The sequence below is a fragment of the Jaculus jaculus genome, chromosome 13 (assembly GCF_020740685.1).
Source record: "Jaculus jaculus isolate mJacJac1 chromosome 13, mJacJac1.mat.Y.cur, whole genome shotgun sequence".
NCBI classification, from domain to species: Eukaryota; Metazoa; Chordata; class Mammalia; order Rodentia; family Dipodidae; genus Jaculus; species Jaculus jaculus.
In genome coordinates, this window is record NC_059114.1 from 83,586,358 (window position 1) to 83,604,763 (window position 18,406).

The 18,406-nt window shown below is 37.5% G+C and overlaps 1 protein-coding gene and 1 pseudogene across 4 annotated transcripts in view; both read left to right on the top strand.

Annotated features, from left to right (window-relative positions):
• The window catches only part of Cdh18 (cadherin 18), an 833,519-nt gene that overhangs the window by 164,189 nt on the left and 650,924 nt on the right, over positions 1 to 18,406 (top strand). The window lies entirely within an intron of this gene.
• Positions 7,692 to 8,980, top strand: LOC101606442 (annotated as a pseudogene).

Sequence of the window (18,406 nt, forward strand, 5' to 3'; positions counted from 1 at the left end):
GAACTATCTAGCTATGATTTAGAATCTACCTTCTATCAATCTATCTAGTCATTAATTGCTACTTTAATTTTTTTTTTCAAGAGAACCATTAAGGGTGGTAACAAGGATTTACCAGATTATGTTGATGTACCTCTACTTTACTTTTATGCATAATTTTTCCAAAAACCTAATACTTGAAGACTATAAAAGGGTAAGAACTTACTTACACATTGCATATTTGTAAATTAATATATAATCCCATAAGTATCAAACACAATGGATTTATTTGCTGCTCTAAAATAAGTAAAATATATTCTCTGCCTTACTCTATCTTTTTAATTTTTTTTTTATTATTGACAGCTTCCATAATTATAGACATGAACTGTGATAATTTCCCCTGCACTCACTTTCCACGCACAACTCCACTCTCACTCTATCCTAGTGGCCTGTTCAGGTGTAGTACTGACCATTCCCAGCCCCTGGTCAACCACGGTCGGCCTTCCACTGCATTCAAGTTATCTGTCCAGACTGTGATGGAGGCGGCTGCAGGGGTACACTGGTGATCTAGTGAGAAGCCAGGACCCCCTCAACTGGTGTCCTCATAAGAGAAATCCTTGAGAGGAGGTCCACAGTATTTTTTTTTTTACATCCACATTTTACTAGAGGCCAGCCTATTCACTGTGAAGCTAAAATGTTAATGATACATCCTGAATGAGGTAACAGTTATCTATCTCCATCCACTGATCTTGCTCTAAGGCCAGCATCCCATCCATTCTGTCAGTATATACTGCTCAGATAATGAGGGTCATCAATCCAATTACTGCTATCCAAAAAGATACCTGGAACTTCATAATGAAAAGTGAGTGTCACCTAAGGGTACCTTTACATGTATTTGATGTTGATAGGGAAAAATCATTTTTTAAAAAGTCAGTAGGTATATGTTATCTATTCCTAAATTATAACAAGTATGGTCTTCGAGGCAAAACTGCTCCTATAGCTTTTCCTTCAGCAAATGCAAACATTCCAAAATAATTATGGGTTATCTTCCCTGTATTGCAGACCCCAAGTGCACATGGACTGGGCAAAATATTACCAGCTAATACCAGTTAAGCACATAGCAATGATCAGACAATAGTCTATGTGGTTTTGTCTAATGGCTCATTTGTCCTCAAAGCAACCATGTGAAAAGAGTTGCAATTTTCCCCGTTTCAAGGAGAAGATTAAGTAATTAAAGGTCAAGTCACTCCATATGACATGCATGGTTTCACACTAAGCAGTAAATTCATGTGCCCACCATAATTTTGCATTTTGGGTGAATGAGTAAACCTTACACTTGGAGAAAAATGAAATAACTGTAGAAGAGCTTCAGTGACGGTTGAGAAATTGGATAGAATATTATTCAGTACTTGGTGTGCCTTGCCAAAAGATATGTCATTGGGAGAGAAAAAAAAAAAAAAAAAAAAAAAAAACAAGCAGAACAGGACAAAAGACAAATTAAAAAGAAACATCACAGGTGGAATAACACAACTACATGATTGAATAGATAAGATGGGTAAGATGAAAGTTGTATCAATCATAATCCAGGTTTTCTGTCTTGCAAAATGAGATGTGGAGAAATGGAGATAAAGGAGCTGTGTGTCTGGAAGCTCTCTGAATTCTGGACATGATAAATTTGATGTTGATAATGACATTTATATTGGAATAACCAAATAGATTGTTGTGCATTTTATTTACATCTCTTACTTGAACAATCATGTCACATTGTTCAGAGCTTAGAATATGGCATTTAGTGAAACTAAGGGCATCCAAAAGTTACAGAGCAAGGAGGTGTTCAGTAAGTGTCCTGGCTGCTTATAGCTCAGTTGATGGAAAACAGACTTCATATTAAGAGATGCTGTGTGTGTGGGGGGGGAAGGTGGAGGTGAGCATGGGAATGTAAAATACTGTCTAGAATTAGGGACTTTTGTTTAAATGAGATAGAAGGAAGGAAAATATGCTTCCATTAAAAAAGAGAAAAATGAGACAAACACCCTTGGTTATTACCAGGATTTGGGTTGATACTATGTTGCAGTCAGGTTCTTGTTGCTGGCAGAAATCATCCTACCAAGAGCAGCTTGTGGATAAAAGGATTATTTTGGTTTACAGGCTCGAGGGGAAGCTCCATGACAGCGGGAAAACAATGGCATGACAGAGTATGTATATCACTTCCTGGCCAACATCAGGTAGACAATAGCAACAGGAAAGTGTGCCAAACAATGGCAAGTGGAATTTGGCTCTAATAACCATAAGCCTGCCTCTAACAATGCACTGTCTCCAGGAGGTGTTAATTCACCAAATCTTCATCAGCTGGGGACTACCACTTAAGTTTATGACAGACACGTGAATCAAACCACCATGCACTAATACAAATTTCAAAGATGTCTTCATGATATACAGTACAGACATTGTGAGAGCAATGCATCTAATTCGATCTATGATTAGGTAGTGATAATTCTTGTATTAATCATCACTTGTAATTATGTCAATGTAATGATAAACACAGGAATAAGTATTTTGGCAGCAAAGTATCTATCTATGCTCTTATAATTTGGTTGGATAAAGTTAGAATTAAGAATATAAATGGTCATTCTTCTTAAAAAGATTGAAATATGTCAGGGCTGGAGGGATGGCTTAGCAGGTAAAGCATTTTGCCTACAAAGCCAAAGGACCCAGGTTCAATTCCCCGGGACCCATATTAGCTAGCAGCACAAGGGGGCACAACCATCTGGAGCTGGTTTGCAGTGGCTGGAAGCTCTGGCGTGCCCATTCTCATTCTCTCTACCCCTCTCTCTCTCTCTCTCTCTCTCTCTCTCTCTCTCTCTCTCTCTCTCTCTCTCTCTCTCTCTCTTTCTCTCTCTCTCGCCCTCTTTCTCTGTCAACTAACTAACTAACTACATAAGACTGAAATAAATCAGTAAGCATAGACTGTTGTGTAAGTCTTTATGGTAGGAAATGAGGTGTTACTATATGCAGAAAGTTTATAGCTCTTCAAATTGTATCAAAAACTCTGCCCAGGGTTGGGCAGATGTCTGAGTGGTTAACCATCTTCCATGCAAAGCTTAAGGACCCAGGTGTGTTTCCCCAGCATCCATGTAAAGCCAGATGCACAAGTAGTACATGCATCTGGAGTTCACTTGCAGAGGCTAGAGGCCCTGGTGTGCCCATTTTCTCTTTCTCCTTCTTTCTCACAGATAAATAAATAAATAAAAACTATGTCAAATGGAATGACAATTGTACATGAAGTCATGGAGAAATAGTTAGAAGTTATGAGGTTAAGGCTCTTACAATGAGGTATTTTTTTTACCCATTGTACAATTCCTATTGTATAATAAATAGAAACAATAAAATAATGATAACACAATACTTGTTTGTTATGTCTGTCATTTTGTTTCTTTCCTTCTCTTCAGATCTTGCTTCCTGTTTCTTTCTCCCATTCTGTCTTTCATGTGAGGAATCAGTAATCTAAAAGCATAAGGCAGTCCTCAGAGGAACCCAAACATATTGGTACCTTGAGCATTTTCATTACCAGAGAAGCTCTATTAGAGAAGATCAAGTGGACCAGAATGGTCTTAACTAAATAGATCAGCTAAAGCAAGTCTAGACAGATGAACCTGAACCAAAATTATACATCCTATAATGTTTTAAATAGGCAGGGATCTAAATGTTACTCTAGGACTTTCTTAGAAAATATTCTTGAATTATTAGTTATTGATAATTTTTTATTCTTATCAAATACTACCAGAGAAAGAAGTTGCCATAGATTTTCTGTAACTGGATGTCTCTCCAAATGCAATAATATTTATGTATTCACATTTTAATACTCTTATCAACTTTTTACTTATGTAATTATATAATATGTCTATGGGGAACATAAATCACTGCATAAATAAGATCTAGATAAGTTGACACAGATATAGATTTTTGTAGATACAGATGATAAATATCAATGAAGTGACAATAACCAGTATTTAAAATGCTTTGAATAAGGAACCTGAAGGCATCGATTCTAATATTTAATACCACAGTTCTAAATCACTTAGGGCAAATAACATTTCTCTTTCCTACACAAAGTATTTCTTTGATAACCATAGTCACCATCTCTTACAAATAAATATGCCCACATATACAGCAACATTATGGCCAGCTGGCTCATAAGGCAGAACAAATGCATTTATTCCCAGATGGCAAGGTAGCACAGAACTGGACAGAGATAGGGATAGGCAACACACTTCAAATCATGTTGTGATTAAGGTCAAAGTTTGTGACATATGTTAATAAAGACATGCTCATGAAACCACTTTGTACAGTCAATAGATAGAAACCAATTCATTTTTTAAAAGTGAATGCTTAAATCCACCAACTAAAGTTTCCACCACAACTCAACACTGCATCACCAGCTGGGGGTCAAACTGTCAACACACTAGTCTGATAGTGACATTATTTAGTTCAAATCTAACAGCCATCTATATAAGATCTTCATGTACTTTGTGATTTTCTTGGCACATATGTACAATGGAGCTTAGTTCAACCATAACAAAGAAGAAAGTTATGTTATTTGGTGAGAAGTGGATAGAACTGGATATCACCATATGAAGTGTAATAAGTCAGACTAAGAAAGACAAATACCAGGGTAATTCTCATGAAATGAATCTAGATTTAATTTATGTGTGTGTGTGTGTGTGTGTGTGTGTGTGTGGACAGAAAAATGTAGATGCATATTAGCAAACTACATGATATACATGTATAAATATAATTAACCTGATCATTCTTACAATGAGTATATGATAAAAGTAATCTACTCCTAGGAACTGCTAATCAGATGATTTCTAACAACCACTTAAAATGCATCATTTTTTTTTTTTTTGTCTTTTATGGATTCCTGTGTATTCAACCAAGACCCAAACATGGACACATACCTGCATGAGTTGGTTTTTCTATGACCCACCATTTTTCTTTCTTTCTTTCTTTCTTTCTTTCTTTCTTTCTTTCTTTCTTTCTTTCTTTCTTTCTTTCTTTCTATTAATTAGGTTTGTACTCAGTGAAAGCAGTCAAGTTAGTACCATTGTTAGCCTCCTCCCTGTCATCTCTCCTCCCCCTGACCCTCCTTGTTGAGGTATTTGGGTCATGCATTGTGGGGTTAGCCCTCAGTTATGGGTAGGAGGAAATGTTTCTGCATATCATGACCCAACGTGTGGCTCTGAAATTCTTTCTGTCCCCTCTTCCACACAATTTCCCTGAGCCATGTTGGGTTCATTTTAAGTCTACTTCAGTGATAAGGTCTTGGGAGCCTCTGTTTCTCTGAATATCTGACTTGGTAGGAGTTGATTGTTCTCTATTTCTTAAATGTCTTAATTAATTAAAAATAGATCCTGATGAGCCTGGCATGGTGGTGCACACCTTTAATCCCAGCACTTGGGAGGCAGAAGTAGGAGGATCGCAATGAGTTTGAGGCCACCCTGAGAATTTAGAGTGAATTTCAGGTCAGCCTGAGCTAGAGTGAGACCCTACCTTGAAAAACCAATATATGTGTGTGTGTGTGTGTGTGTGTGTGTGTGTGTGTGTGTATAAATATATAAATATATATATATATATATAAATATATAAATATATATATATCATGAGATCTTAAAAATAGCTTAGTTTGGGCTGGAGAGATGGCTTAGCAATTAAGCGCTTGCCCATTCTCTCTCTCTCTCTCTCTCTCTCTCTCTCTCTCTCTGTCTCTTTTTCTCTCTGTCACTCTCAAATAAATAAAAATGAACAAAAACATTTTTTAAATAGTTTAGTTTGCCAAAATCAATATTAACTTGAAACAAATAATGGAAGAATCCCCTGCCTTTATTGTACATGCTCTCTTTTTGTTTTTATAGAAACAAGAGTCCTTTCCTCACAAGGCCATTTGAAGCCTTTAGTTCCCTTTCCATTCTGCTGAATGTTGGAGTCACTTGTGCAGATCTCCAAACCAGTTTTGAATTTTAATTTCCTTAGCTATAAAATGAAAATGGTAGTGCTTAACTGAGGATCAAGAAGATTTAAAGTGATTAATGTACCTAGAGAGGTATCAAGACTAAAGCAACAACTCAATGTAGCTCACCAATACACTGAAAACCATCACCACAGAGTAGTCAGGCTGAAAGCATGTGTCTGTTCAATATTTCAGCATCAAGAAATGAAAAAATGGGCAGCGTGAGGACAGGAAAGAGGCTGACGATGGTACCAACATGGCTGTATGCACACTGTGTACATTACTGCTGCTAACAATAATAATAAATGAAAAATGGATTTTGAAGCAGAATTAAAAGGTAACTATCTTGACTTCACTATTCAATAGGCAAATGAGGAGAGACAGTAGTCTCGCATACTGTACACATGCGGATGAACACCTAGACAGCCTGGGGACCAAAGGAAAACGTGAAGCATAACATGAGTAAAAGTGAGGCTAACGTGCACTTGAGACACAATGCCAGCCTCTATGCGAGACGGAAACGATCTAAGTCCATCTCTAACCATCCTTACTGAGGCAGTGAAGCCAAGTCCAAGTGCTGAACTAGCATTAACGTAGTCCAGGCTAGAGAGGAAGCAATCATTGGATATCATGTTTTGTTATTTGGTCCATAAATTGTAGAAAGACCTAACCTCAATCCAGCATGAAGAATCTTACATGAAAGGCATCTCAGAGTTCAAATAAAAGGTCATCAAAGGAATGACATAGAGATTGCAGTTTACTAAAAGGGTAAATTTACAGTGGCATCAGTTTTTCTACTACTTGTGTATCACTATTGCTAGTTTTAAAGACAATTCAAAAGCAATGTGTTATAAGAAATGATCACTTTATTATATCCCAATTCCTGCTACTCTTTCTTTAGACCTTACTGTGTCTTATTCCATGTACCTAATTTATCATCAGTTTACAACTTTTGCTCAGATGAAACTCGATGTCCTTCATTAAGACAAGATCAGAGACAAGGAGCAATGATTTTATCCTACTGATGCTGCAGGTAGAAGGGATCGAAAGTGTAGCAACAGTGAGCTGAGTACTTATATCAGCTACTTAGTTGACATACGTCAAAAGACATTGGATTAGGCATTCCTATTGAAAATCTTCATGGGGATTTTTGTTCCCATTGAGACCTGTCCTATCTGAAGATTTGTGTATGATGTAGCATGTACTTTACATTTTACTTTCTTTCACTCCAGAACAATAAAAAATGAGTTAAATGTCGATGTTTCAAAACTAAATTATATCTTTTGACCAAATAAAGTTAAAGTTTTATGAAATTACCTAAAATCCTTGCCTAGTGAAATTACATTCCTTGACATTAATTTAAAAATTTAATTTTGTGAAATGTTTAGGTACATTTCCTTCTGTTATTATATTATGAAATATGCGTGTTTGGCTTTGGCATGAATGCAAAAAGTAATTTCTTATCCTCAGGTTCTATGTTTGTACAGACTTAATATTGTTGAGCAACATTTGTTGTACAAGCTTAACTCTAATCTTTTGTCTGCTTTATCCACTTGAGTAATATATCCAGAGAAAAGCCATTATAAAGTTGTTCTCAATGAGTATATAAGTAGATACCTATTGAAATAACCTAAATCATGCGCTTGAATTTTATTTTAACTTTTGGGCTAGAAAGAACTATATCCTAATAAGTTTAAGAATCACATAGATGCTGGGAGCTCCAACTTGGATGTTTCTGTCCATATTGGCATACAAGACATCTACCCAGTTCTTCCTGAGGGTACTTCAGGCCATCATCCAGCCTTGAGGTGCCACATGCCATGCCAATAGGAAAGCACAGCACATAGGCAGGCTAGTCGGAGTCTAGCCAGTGAGAAGCAACTGGCCGGAGAGCGGAATCAGCCATGGATGTGGGCCAGCCATTTCCCTTGAGATACTCAGCCCATTGTGGTCTCAGGTGGAGGACCACAGGGGGAGGAGGAGAGAAAAGAGAGACTTCCGGAGTGGCCTCTGCTCTGTAACTAAGCCTAGGTGAGCTGGGTGATGTGTTGGGAGGATGCTCAAAGGAACTGGAGGAAGGCCATGACCACCACACAGTGCTGGTTCTACAGTCTGCTGCCGAGGCCTTCTTTCTGGTTCATGCCACACAATGGGAGAGCAAGCCTCCTGTCCAAAATAGCCATGAGAGCCAACTGGCATGTATCAAGAACGAGCCTCCTCCACTCTGCTCTGCTCCCTTAACCCCAGCCATTCCATCCTCCCATCGTCCACTCTCCTCCAGGAAGCCCTCATCTATGCGCATCTCATGCCGGCCTCCTGATACTCATAAGTTCCTTCATTTTGCAGAGATTCAGAGCACTGCAACAGTCCTCCATTCATCTTCTTGATGGATCTTTTGCTGTCCTGGTAGGTTACCTTTGTGACTTCAACTTTGATGTCAAGTGCAAATATTTTCTCCAAGAGTGGGAACATTTGGATGAAGGTCTCCAGAAAGAATATATGGCTATGTGTGTCCAACATGATCACGTGTTTGAAGACTCCTATTGTCAGCTCCATCACAAATCTGAACAAATGAAGAACCGATTGCATATAGTGGTTGAAGGATAAGAAGGGCAGGATGCTGGAGGACTCCTGCGGGAGTAGTATTTGAACATCTCTCGAGATATGTTTAACCCTATGTATGCTTCGTTCTGTACCTCATCTGGTGACCGAGTCACCTATACTATCAATCCTTCCTCCCACTGTAACCCCATCCACCTCTGCTACGTGAAGTTTGTTGGAAACATTGTGGTCAAAGCTATATATGGCAACCTGCTCCTAGACTGCTACTTTACTTGGTCCTTTTACAAACACATCATGGGCAAGTCTGTCAGATATACAGATATGAAGAGTGAAGGTTAACACTGCCACCAGGGTTTAGTCTACCTGCTGGAAAATGATGTCTCCACATTAGGCTATGACCTCAAGTTAATAACTCTTGAGCATGGGTGGCATTGAGAAGTTTCAGATCCAGTGAGATGACAGACCCACAGGTTGACTGCCTTCAGCCCACACACATTTTAATCCTGCTTGTCAATAAGAGCTTTGACAGACTCCACCACATGCTACTATTGGCCATCCAGGAGTGCTCTAAAGGACTGGGGATATCCTACAAAGTCCTTACTCACCTCTGTGGGATTTTCCTACCATTGTTGGACATGGGGGGGGGGGATTTTAAAAGATCCAGAAAGATAACTTCAAAAACCAATAGAAGAGATCCACCAACTCAAAAATATAAAATCACATTGACAATATTAACTCCATAAAGGGATATTTACTGAAGTTTATGGATCATGGGGAAGTTCCATACTGGCAGAAGAAGCTGGGTCACTTAAACAGGCCCAAGCAGAGACATGAAAAGCCACAGGTCCAAACCCAACAAGCCAAACCACACTGCACACTTTGAGCATACCTTAGGAACTCCGGGTTGAACTCAGGCACTTTGAGTATCTTTAGACTGGGATTTCAAACTCACCACCACACCTTAGGGCTGGACCCTACTCTCCCTCAGTGACACCTTCTCCAGGCGGGTGGTTGGAAAGCCAAGGAGGTTTAATAAACTCCTGAAACTATTGGGGGACACTTACTTTTATAGATTTCATAATCTCAATAAAAACTGAGGGATAAGCACAATAGTTTAAACACTTGTGGAATATATCAATTGAGGGAATTAAATTGGATCATGTCATATCTAACAATAAGCTAACACTACTTGCAATTGTATTTAGTCTAATATTACTTCTGATATGGCTCTCTTTAATAATTAATGGACAGTTTTTCCATTCTGAGCTTGACATAGGTTAATGGTCTGTTTTACTACTACAGATTTTTTTTTTTTATGGGATACTTCGCTGTCTGAATAAAGCCTTTCCTTTTAATTGATACTTTCAGTAATGTAGGCATTATTTTATGAGATACTCAATAGAAATTGCCTCTAAAATTAATTTATGAAATCAATGAGAAAACTAAAATTTGAATTCCTCTCTTCCATTATTACTGATTGTGTTGTGTTTAGTCGAATACTTTTCCTATATGTGTATGTAAGGCTGTCCTAGTGATATGTTCTGTGCTAATGTAAAAAAGCTATCTTGTTTACATGGTCAGTATGTTGCAATGATGTAAAAGCATCCAGTCTCTGAATACACATTGTTAGATTTGTGAAGATATGCTTTGAAGCTCTTGCTTTTGATTTCCTAATTGAAATAAGACATATGTCTATATTAAAACTAACATTATGTGAAATATAAAATAAGTTATAACAACAATTAGGATAATACTATGACTTTCAATCAATTTCCTTCATTAAAAGGCAAGGTTTACTAGTGAACAAAATATATAGTTGGCATATTTAATCTGCTAATCATATATCCTCAACACATGCCCAACTTCTGTGATAAGGGATCAAGCTAGACTTTATTCTATTACATCAATGCAGTTAGAATGGAGACCGTCTCCCTGAGCAAGAAGAAATGATATGCAGTGTCTTATTTAAAATGCTGCCTTTTGGCACATGAACCTTAGGGCAGAGTTCCAACTAAATTGTAACTAGGAATGGTGCCAGCCTAACAGATGAGGTGGACACGGCAGAGCCAAGAGGCTACGCTCGTATATCAAATGTGTTTACTTAGGGCAGGATTCCCAGTGATAAATCTCCAAACATGTTTAGAAAAACTGCCAGCATGAAGAGTTTGCCCCATTTTTAATCCATGTGAACAAGGATTAACCTTGATTTTATTTTTAGGGTTGCACTTTAGTCCTAAATGTGTGCTATTTTAAGCTTCAAGGAGGATGAGTGTTTGCAAATTATGCCTTTAATAAAGAAAAAAAAATTAATACAAACTCTGGTAATGATTTTACTAATAGTAAACTAATAATTGTTATTTTAGACCACTTCTTAGATGGTGAATTTTCATTTCTTTTTTACTCAATTTTTATTAACATTTTCCATGATTATAAAAAAATATCCCATGGTAATACCCTCCTTCCTCCACTTTCCCCTTTGAAATTCCATTCTCCATCATATCCCCTCCCCATCTCAATGACTCTATTTTATTTTGATGTCATGTTCTTTTCCTCCTCTTATGATGGTCTTCTGTAGGTAGTGTCAGGCATGGTGAGGTCATGGATATGCAGGCCATTTTATGCCTGGAGGGAGAACCTTGTAAGGAGTCCTACCCTTCCTTTGGCTCTTACATGCTTTCTGCCACCTCTTCTGCATTAGACCCTGAGCCTTGGAAGGTGTGATCGAGATTTTACTCAGTACTACAGTTACTTCTTTCCAGCACTATGATACCTTCCGAGTCATCCCAAGGTCACTGCCATCTGAAAAGAGAAGATTCTCTACCCAAAGTGAAAGTAGTGTTAATATAAGTGTATAAATATTAAGAGAAGATAAAGTACTATATCATATTAAATGTGCCTTAAAGTGATTTTTAAATATTTCTCCAATATTCATATAATATTCACCCAAGATTGTAAATGCATCTGAAAATATTATTATCTTTACAGAATATAAAAAGGTAATGTTTCCCTGAGACATTATATACAAATAAGTATTGATAAAGATTATGAAAATTAGATTTGGTATGTTTTGATTGACTTGATATGATAATTTAAAACTAAATTAAAATAATATTTAACTAGAAAATGTTTTAGAGGAAACTTGTAGAATTAGTGTATATGAAATGGTCTAATGTATATTCCTACCTGAAGTATAGTCGATGTATAATTAAATGCACCTAGGCCATTTGATTCATAAAAGCAGTTAAAATGCTTTCAGCCACTGTTTTCCCATAATTTAGCAACTGATAGTGGCACCAGTATCCAAAAGTGCCACATGTCAAGGCCACATTTTATAACGAAAATGTGTACTTACTTTCATTTTGCAAATAATGAAAACTCTCAAAGGTAAAAACAAATTGCCATGAAGATAAAAATGTTTCTCATTTCATATGAAAACCAAAGTTTAAGTTCTACATTTATTGTGTGTTCCAGATTTCCTACAACTGAAACATCAATACCAGGATGTAGCTGTATTTTCTTAAATCAGAATAACAGGTTAATAATAGGTATATATATATATTAGATCGTTCAAATGTGCACAGACAAAAAAGAACTATGTCATTCACAATATCAAGTTTGTTATATATCTCATAAAGATATATGTGCTGAAAAATGAGATCATGTGAAATATATAGGATTGAAAGTTTTTTTTTTTTTCATGTCATAATATCCTATCTTCTAGTTTAAATACCATTTGCCTATTACATTGGTTTAAAATAAACAGTAAAATGTCACAACATTTTAACCTGCAATTTTGGAAGGCAGATATGCTTACCACTGTACCACCAATGCTGCACCATTAACCTGCAATTTTGGACCTTGGAAAAAAATAACAGAATATGGTATAAGTTCATTGATGTAATAATAGTATAAATTATGAGTCTTCCACCTATATTAAAGAGCAATGACCTAGATTAAATTTTCCTGCATAAGGCCAAGGACCATTCCTACATTTAATCATGGAGAAAGGTATCCACTTTGGGATCCTACCAGCACTAAATTGCCTGGCCAATTGCTCTCAGCTATTCTACATTTCCCCACTCAGAAAAAGCAGCTGTAAATGCAGTTAGGGAATTCAAATGATAACTGAACTTGCTTCTTTGAGCTGAATGGGTTGTGACATTTGGGTGTTGGGCTACTTCTCCAGTGGGTCTCCCTAAGGGACACTAAAAGAGTTGAGTTAATAGAGTGTAGGAAGACAGTCCTAGAAGAAAATTTTGGAGAGAAAGGATAAAATAAGAGGTGTTAATGGGAAGTGTGTACTGACTTAATTGATCCATTTCAGGTTCCCATTTTTTATAGACATTCAGGCTTTCAATAATCATGAGGGAACCTAGGAATTGGAGTTAGATTGTTACTGGACCATGTGGATGTGAGCTAACTGTAGAGAAATATCAATAAAGGTTAAAACAACAGTTAAGCACACAAGGTCCAAAAATTAACAGAATTATATAAGTAATAGCATATATCTTATTCACCAGAAATCTATTTCTATTATAAATCTATTTCTAAAGGTTTTCACCCAATGGCATGATCTATACGAGTTCTTGTAGATCTTGTAAATCAAATAAAACAAACAGAATTTTAACAATATATCCATAGCATTTTATCTTATAGCACCAGTTCAGCTCTTAATCTCATGAGCACATTTATCTAAAAGCACAGTTTTGTATAGCTCTTACCATCTGACCTCTAAAATTAAGAAAGCAAATTTTCTTTGTTGTATTTTCTGAAATTTTAAAGACATACTTTACTTTTTTTTTTTTTTTGACTGTGTCTTTCTGCTGAGTGTTTAAGGTCAAGTAGGTAGCCAACATTTAATTTCACAGATTTGCCTTTGAAGGTCAATTGAAGCTATTTAGGAGTGACTCTTAGGGGTCTTGGAGGAGATAGATGTCTCTAGCAGCTCTCAGCATTTGTGCCAGCTTCTGTGATGAGTCAGGGCCATGCTGACCAAGTGGCTTCCCTTAGAATCATAGAGGGTCTTCTCCTCCAGTCTGCCTCTACTTTTTCAGACTACACATTGATTGGAGTCCAACCTCTGTCCCTCCATATTCTTTCTGATGAAGAGAAGAGGTGACTTACCAGCTCTATATGATCCTCTGTAAGTGTTTTTCATCCCTTGAGCCTCTCTGACCTAGGGGAACGTGATCAGAACATTTTGTCCTGTTACCTCTGTTGTCCTCATGGGCTCTGCCTGTTATTCCTGGTTGGTGAACAGCCAGAATTAAAATGGTAACACAGAGAATATCTTTCCCTTGGGACTTTATCAAAATAGATCTCGTTGTAGTATGATATTAAATTCTTAACATTATCTTGCAGCATCTAACTTATCTGGTGATATGGTAAGGCATATCTCAAAGACATAAATCATATCAATTACTCGACAATGGAAAGTGCAGCCTATACATGTTAGCAGTCTTGAAGGTGGTTTTTATCAACAAAAATAGAAATATTAACTCTGATTTTTCTGTACTTCTACTCTGCTGAGAACCTCCAGTATTACTAGCTGAACTTGAGGAGGTACATTTCTAATCTTAAAGGAACTCTTAGGTGGGTGGCTTTTTATTCCAGATGACTTATTAGTAAGCCAGAAATTTCACTTGGAGAATAACAGTCCTAACACATTGTGGGTGTAGACACAATCAGGTTGTTCCCCCAAAGTTAATTTGGTAGTGTCAGGAATTAGAAGGGCCATTGTTGTCAGTGCGTTGAAGAACGCTAGCCTGGAACTCTTAATCTTTTTTCTGTCTTTGTTTCTTGAGCAATTCTTTGCTGGCATGTTTTACTACAGCTGGAGAACTTGCGAGTCTCAAAAATTTCCTAAGTTGCTTGAGGGACCCGGGAAATGAGCAAGAAATAGTAGGGCTCGTCTCCTTTTTCACTTAATGCCCTAGTCTCTCTAAAAAGCCAATCGCAAATGCTTCATAGTGACTTGGCACAGTTTAGCCCTGAAATTTAAACTTTATTTTCTCTATCTGACAAGAAATTGAGAAGCCTGAGGGTCTAATCTATGGCTTTGGATCAGTTCTGGATAGTCACAGAGATATAAAGATATTGAACATAGAAGAACTCAATTCATTTCTTTCTCTTCTTATGAAATAGCTATAGTAGAAAGATGGTATCATCTGCTGGGGGTGAAGGCAGGTTTCCATATCTCTAGAGGGCCTGTTGTCTGGTGTATGGTATAAGGAAACCTGGGTGACCACCTTCTCCCCACCCACCCACCCAGATGAGGAGGAATTTGGTCTCCATTGGAATCCTTACATAAAGAAAATTGACTCAAGATATTCATCACTTCCTTGTGAGACCTTTTCACAGAAAAAGATGCAATTTACATATTAGAGAAATTGAACTTGAGTATGGAACAAATAACAATGTATTTTGTCATTAGACAGTAAACCCTCATTAGTTTAACTTTTAGAAAACCTTTTAGTATCACCTGTCATTTATAACTGAGTTGTTCTGGCATATAAAGGGTTCCTATATTTTATCTAAAATATTTGACAGTTGTAACTACAGATAAAACACTTTAACAGTCATGTGTTCTATCCGCAAACTTGAATCAAACAATCTGCCCATGATTAAAGTTATTATTTCATTTAATCCCATCTAAATTTTTAACCATTTAATTTAGTCTGCAAGGCAATCAAAATGCAGAGTTGAGGGTTTAGGTATGGCGGTTAGGGGGTTGCCTGCAAAACCAAAGGACCCATGTTCAATTTCCCAGGAACCACGTTAGCCAGATGCACAAGTGGGTGCATGTATCTGGAGTTTGTTTGAAGTGACTGGAGGACCTGGAGCACCCATTCTCTTCCTCTCTCTCTCTCCCTCTCCCTCTTTCTCTGTCAAATAAGTAAATAAAAATTTTAAAATGCAGAGTGGAAGTTTGACACCTTGTTTGTACATAAAAATTCTCATTTTAAAATCTATCAACATCTTCTGCACAATTTTAGTGGCTCTAAACTTCTTGTCTAAACTAGACTACACACACACTTAATCCTGACGTCTACATTTCTAAATCAACAGCAATCACTTGTACTTCATTTAGCATTGCTTTTATTAACATAAAGCAAGTTTATGTCTCATTTTCTTGTTACCCATGGCAACTAAAATAGATGATGCTTACACCAGATATTAAACAGTTTATGCAAAAAAGACATTATTTGTAAATAACAGGCTCTAACAGTGCAATGTGAGCTTAACTCATTATGAATCAGGAGCTATGAACGGAGTCCCACAAAATTGAGAAACTCAAAGGTAATCAGAATACAAGGGAAGGCCTTATCTCTCTAATAACAATGGTCATAATCAGTAAAGATAGATTTGTTGATAAAATATGAGTTATAAACACAACAGTGACCATTTAGCAGAATTAGCTTCATGAAAGAATAATCAGTGACTAATAAATACATCTTCATCTCGTTGAGACTCACTTTCTCTAGTACTTAAAAGCTTGACTTAGAAACATTGTCAACGTGACTGAAATTGAAATCATTTTGAAGTCAGCTTGTATATCTGTGGTTGAGCAAATAAACATCAATGAACTGAATTTTAACAATAACACAAGCAAATCTATTAATCTATTCAAATGAATTGAATCTGAATTGATATTACCTGTTCACATTATGTTAAATTATAAAATTCTATCTTATCACAAGCCATAGTTAAATCTGGTTGTGGCTGGCTTTTTATGATTTATTTTCTGTCTCACAAAAGTTAGAGAACAACATTTTAACAGAGCTTTAGTTATCTAGACAAGATGTGAAATAGAAAGAGAGCTAAAAGTTTCTCCTGCTTGTCATTCCCCTTTTCCTTGTCACAAAGGCAAGTGGCCAATTTGCCTCAGGACAAAGTGTGGAAGACGCATGGTTTAAACCTGCTTGGCGTCACATTGTGGTGGGGGAGTGCGATTCTTTCCCTACACTAAGTTCATCATGAATTTTAACCGCATATGACAGTTCATTAGTAGAATTTACCTTATAGCAAGGTGGACAAAGCTAGATAAAGAGAGTTGAAGTCCTAGTATGTTGACCCTGGTTTAAAATCTCAACTCCCTGTGTGGCATTTTTGTTTATTTTTATTTATTTATTTGAGAGCGACAGACAGAGAAAGAGGCAGAGAGAATGGGCGCACCAGGACCTCCAGCCACTGCAAACGAACTCCAGACACGTGCGCCCCCTTGTGCATCTGGCTAATGTGGGTCCTGGGGAATCGAGCCTCCAACTGGGGTCCTTAGGCTTCACAGGCAAGCGCTTAACCCTAAGCCATCTCTCCAGCCCTTGTGCGCATTTTTATTTAGTTAGATAAATAAGTCCCTGGGGACCACGGACTCATGATTGGCACGCATTATCCCCTGGCTGCCAAACATGCTTAGATGGCATAGCATTTTTTTTTTTTTGTATCTTGGAGCAAGAAGGCCTAGGGTCACCTATGCTGCAATGCACAACTACCCACCTATAACACAAGAGGCGATGAGGCGATGAGGCGATGATGGGTCATCTTCCAAATCACTTTTGTTTGTTTTTCTAAGGCATCCCCTAGAGACCGTTTCTCTCCTTGTGTGTAGCCACTGGAAAGAGGCTCCATACTTGTTAGGATTAGTTGTATCACATCACTATAGCCTGGTATAAAACTATATCTTGTTCCCCCTGATTATGACCATGAGAGGGAGAGAGTTTGTGGATTTAGCCACTCGCTTACCATGTGCCTCTCTATTGCTTATGAACTAGTTGACTTTTTAGCCTGCCTTTGCAGGGTCTGTTACTGATTTCTTCTCAGCCACACATTTAGCCTCTATACTTATCTCAGCTCCTAATGTGGTCTTAGAAAAACATCTGATATAAATATTGAGATCTATATGTCAGGGAAGCCAAACAGTTTCTAATCACCACATGAGATGGGAAGACCTCAACACCCTTGTGGATAAAGCCTCTAATACTTTAAAAAATCCTGTATCCCTTACTTGAGATAGGATGCAAGCATTATAACTGTAAAAAAATAAAAATCTCTCAAAATGTCTGGATTAAGAATGACATACTGTAATTTACCACATATAGCATAGATAATACAAAACTATCTACAAATAAACTATTTTATCTAACCAAAAGGAAAATCAGAAAACATCAGACAGATTCAGAATTTACCAAGTGTCTGTCAATCAATGAATCCTTCCAGCACCTAGGTGGCTGACTTTAGGACCCAGCTTGCTCTCTGAGCCTTCAGACCACCTATGAACCAAGTGAGACTCTTTGAAGGAGTCAATTCAGGTTTGGAAAAGTTCAAAGAACTGACATGAAATCAAGTTCACACAATCGCTTCCACACCTGGATGCACTTTGGTGTTGCCGTGGGCATGTTATTAATCAGGTGGATTACTCTCTCTCTCTCATTCTTTTCTTTTCTTTAATATTTTATTTTTATTTATTTACTTTTTGACAGAGAAAGAGGGAGAGAGGGAGAGAGAGAAAGAGAGAGAATGGGTGCACCTGGGCCTCCAGCCACTGCAAACCAACTCCAGATGAGTATGCCACCATGTTCATCTGGCTAACGTGGGTCCTGGGGAACTGAACCTCAGCCCCTTGGCTTTAGCAGAGAAACACCTTAACCACTAAGCAATCCCTCCAGGCCTCTCTCTCTCTTTCTTCTTTTTTTTCGGGGGAGGGTTTTTTGAGGTAGGGTCTCACTCTAGCCCAGGCTAATCCAGAATTCACTGCATAGTCTCAGGGTGGCCTTGAACTCACAGCAATCCTCCTTCCTCTGCCTCTGAGTTCTGGGATTAAAGGTGTGCACCACCATGCCCAGCCCTCTCTCTCATTCTTTA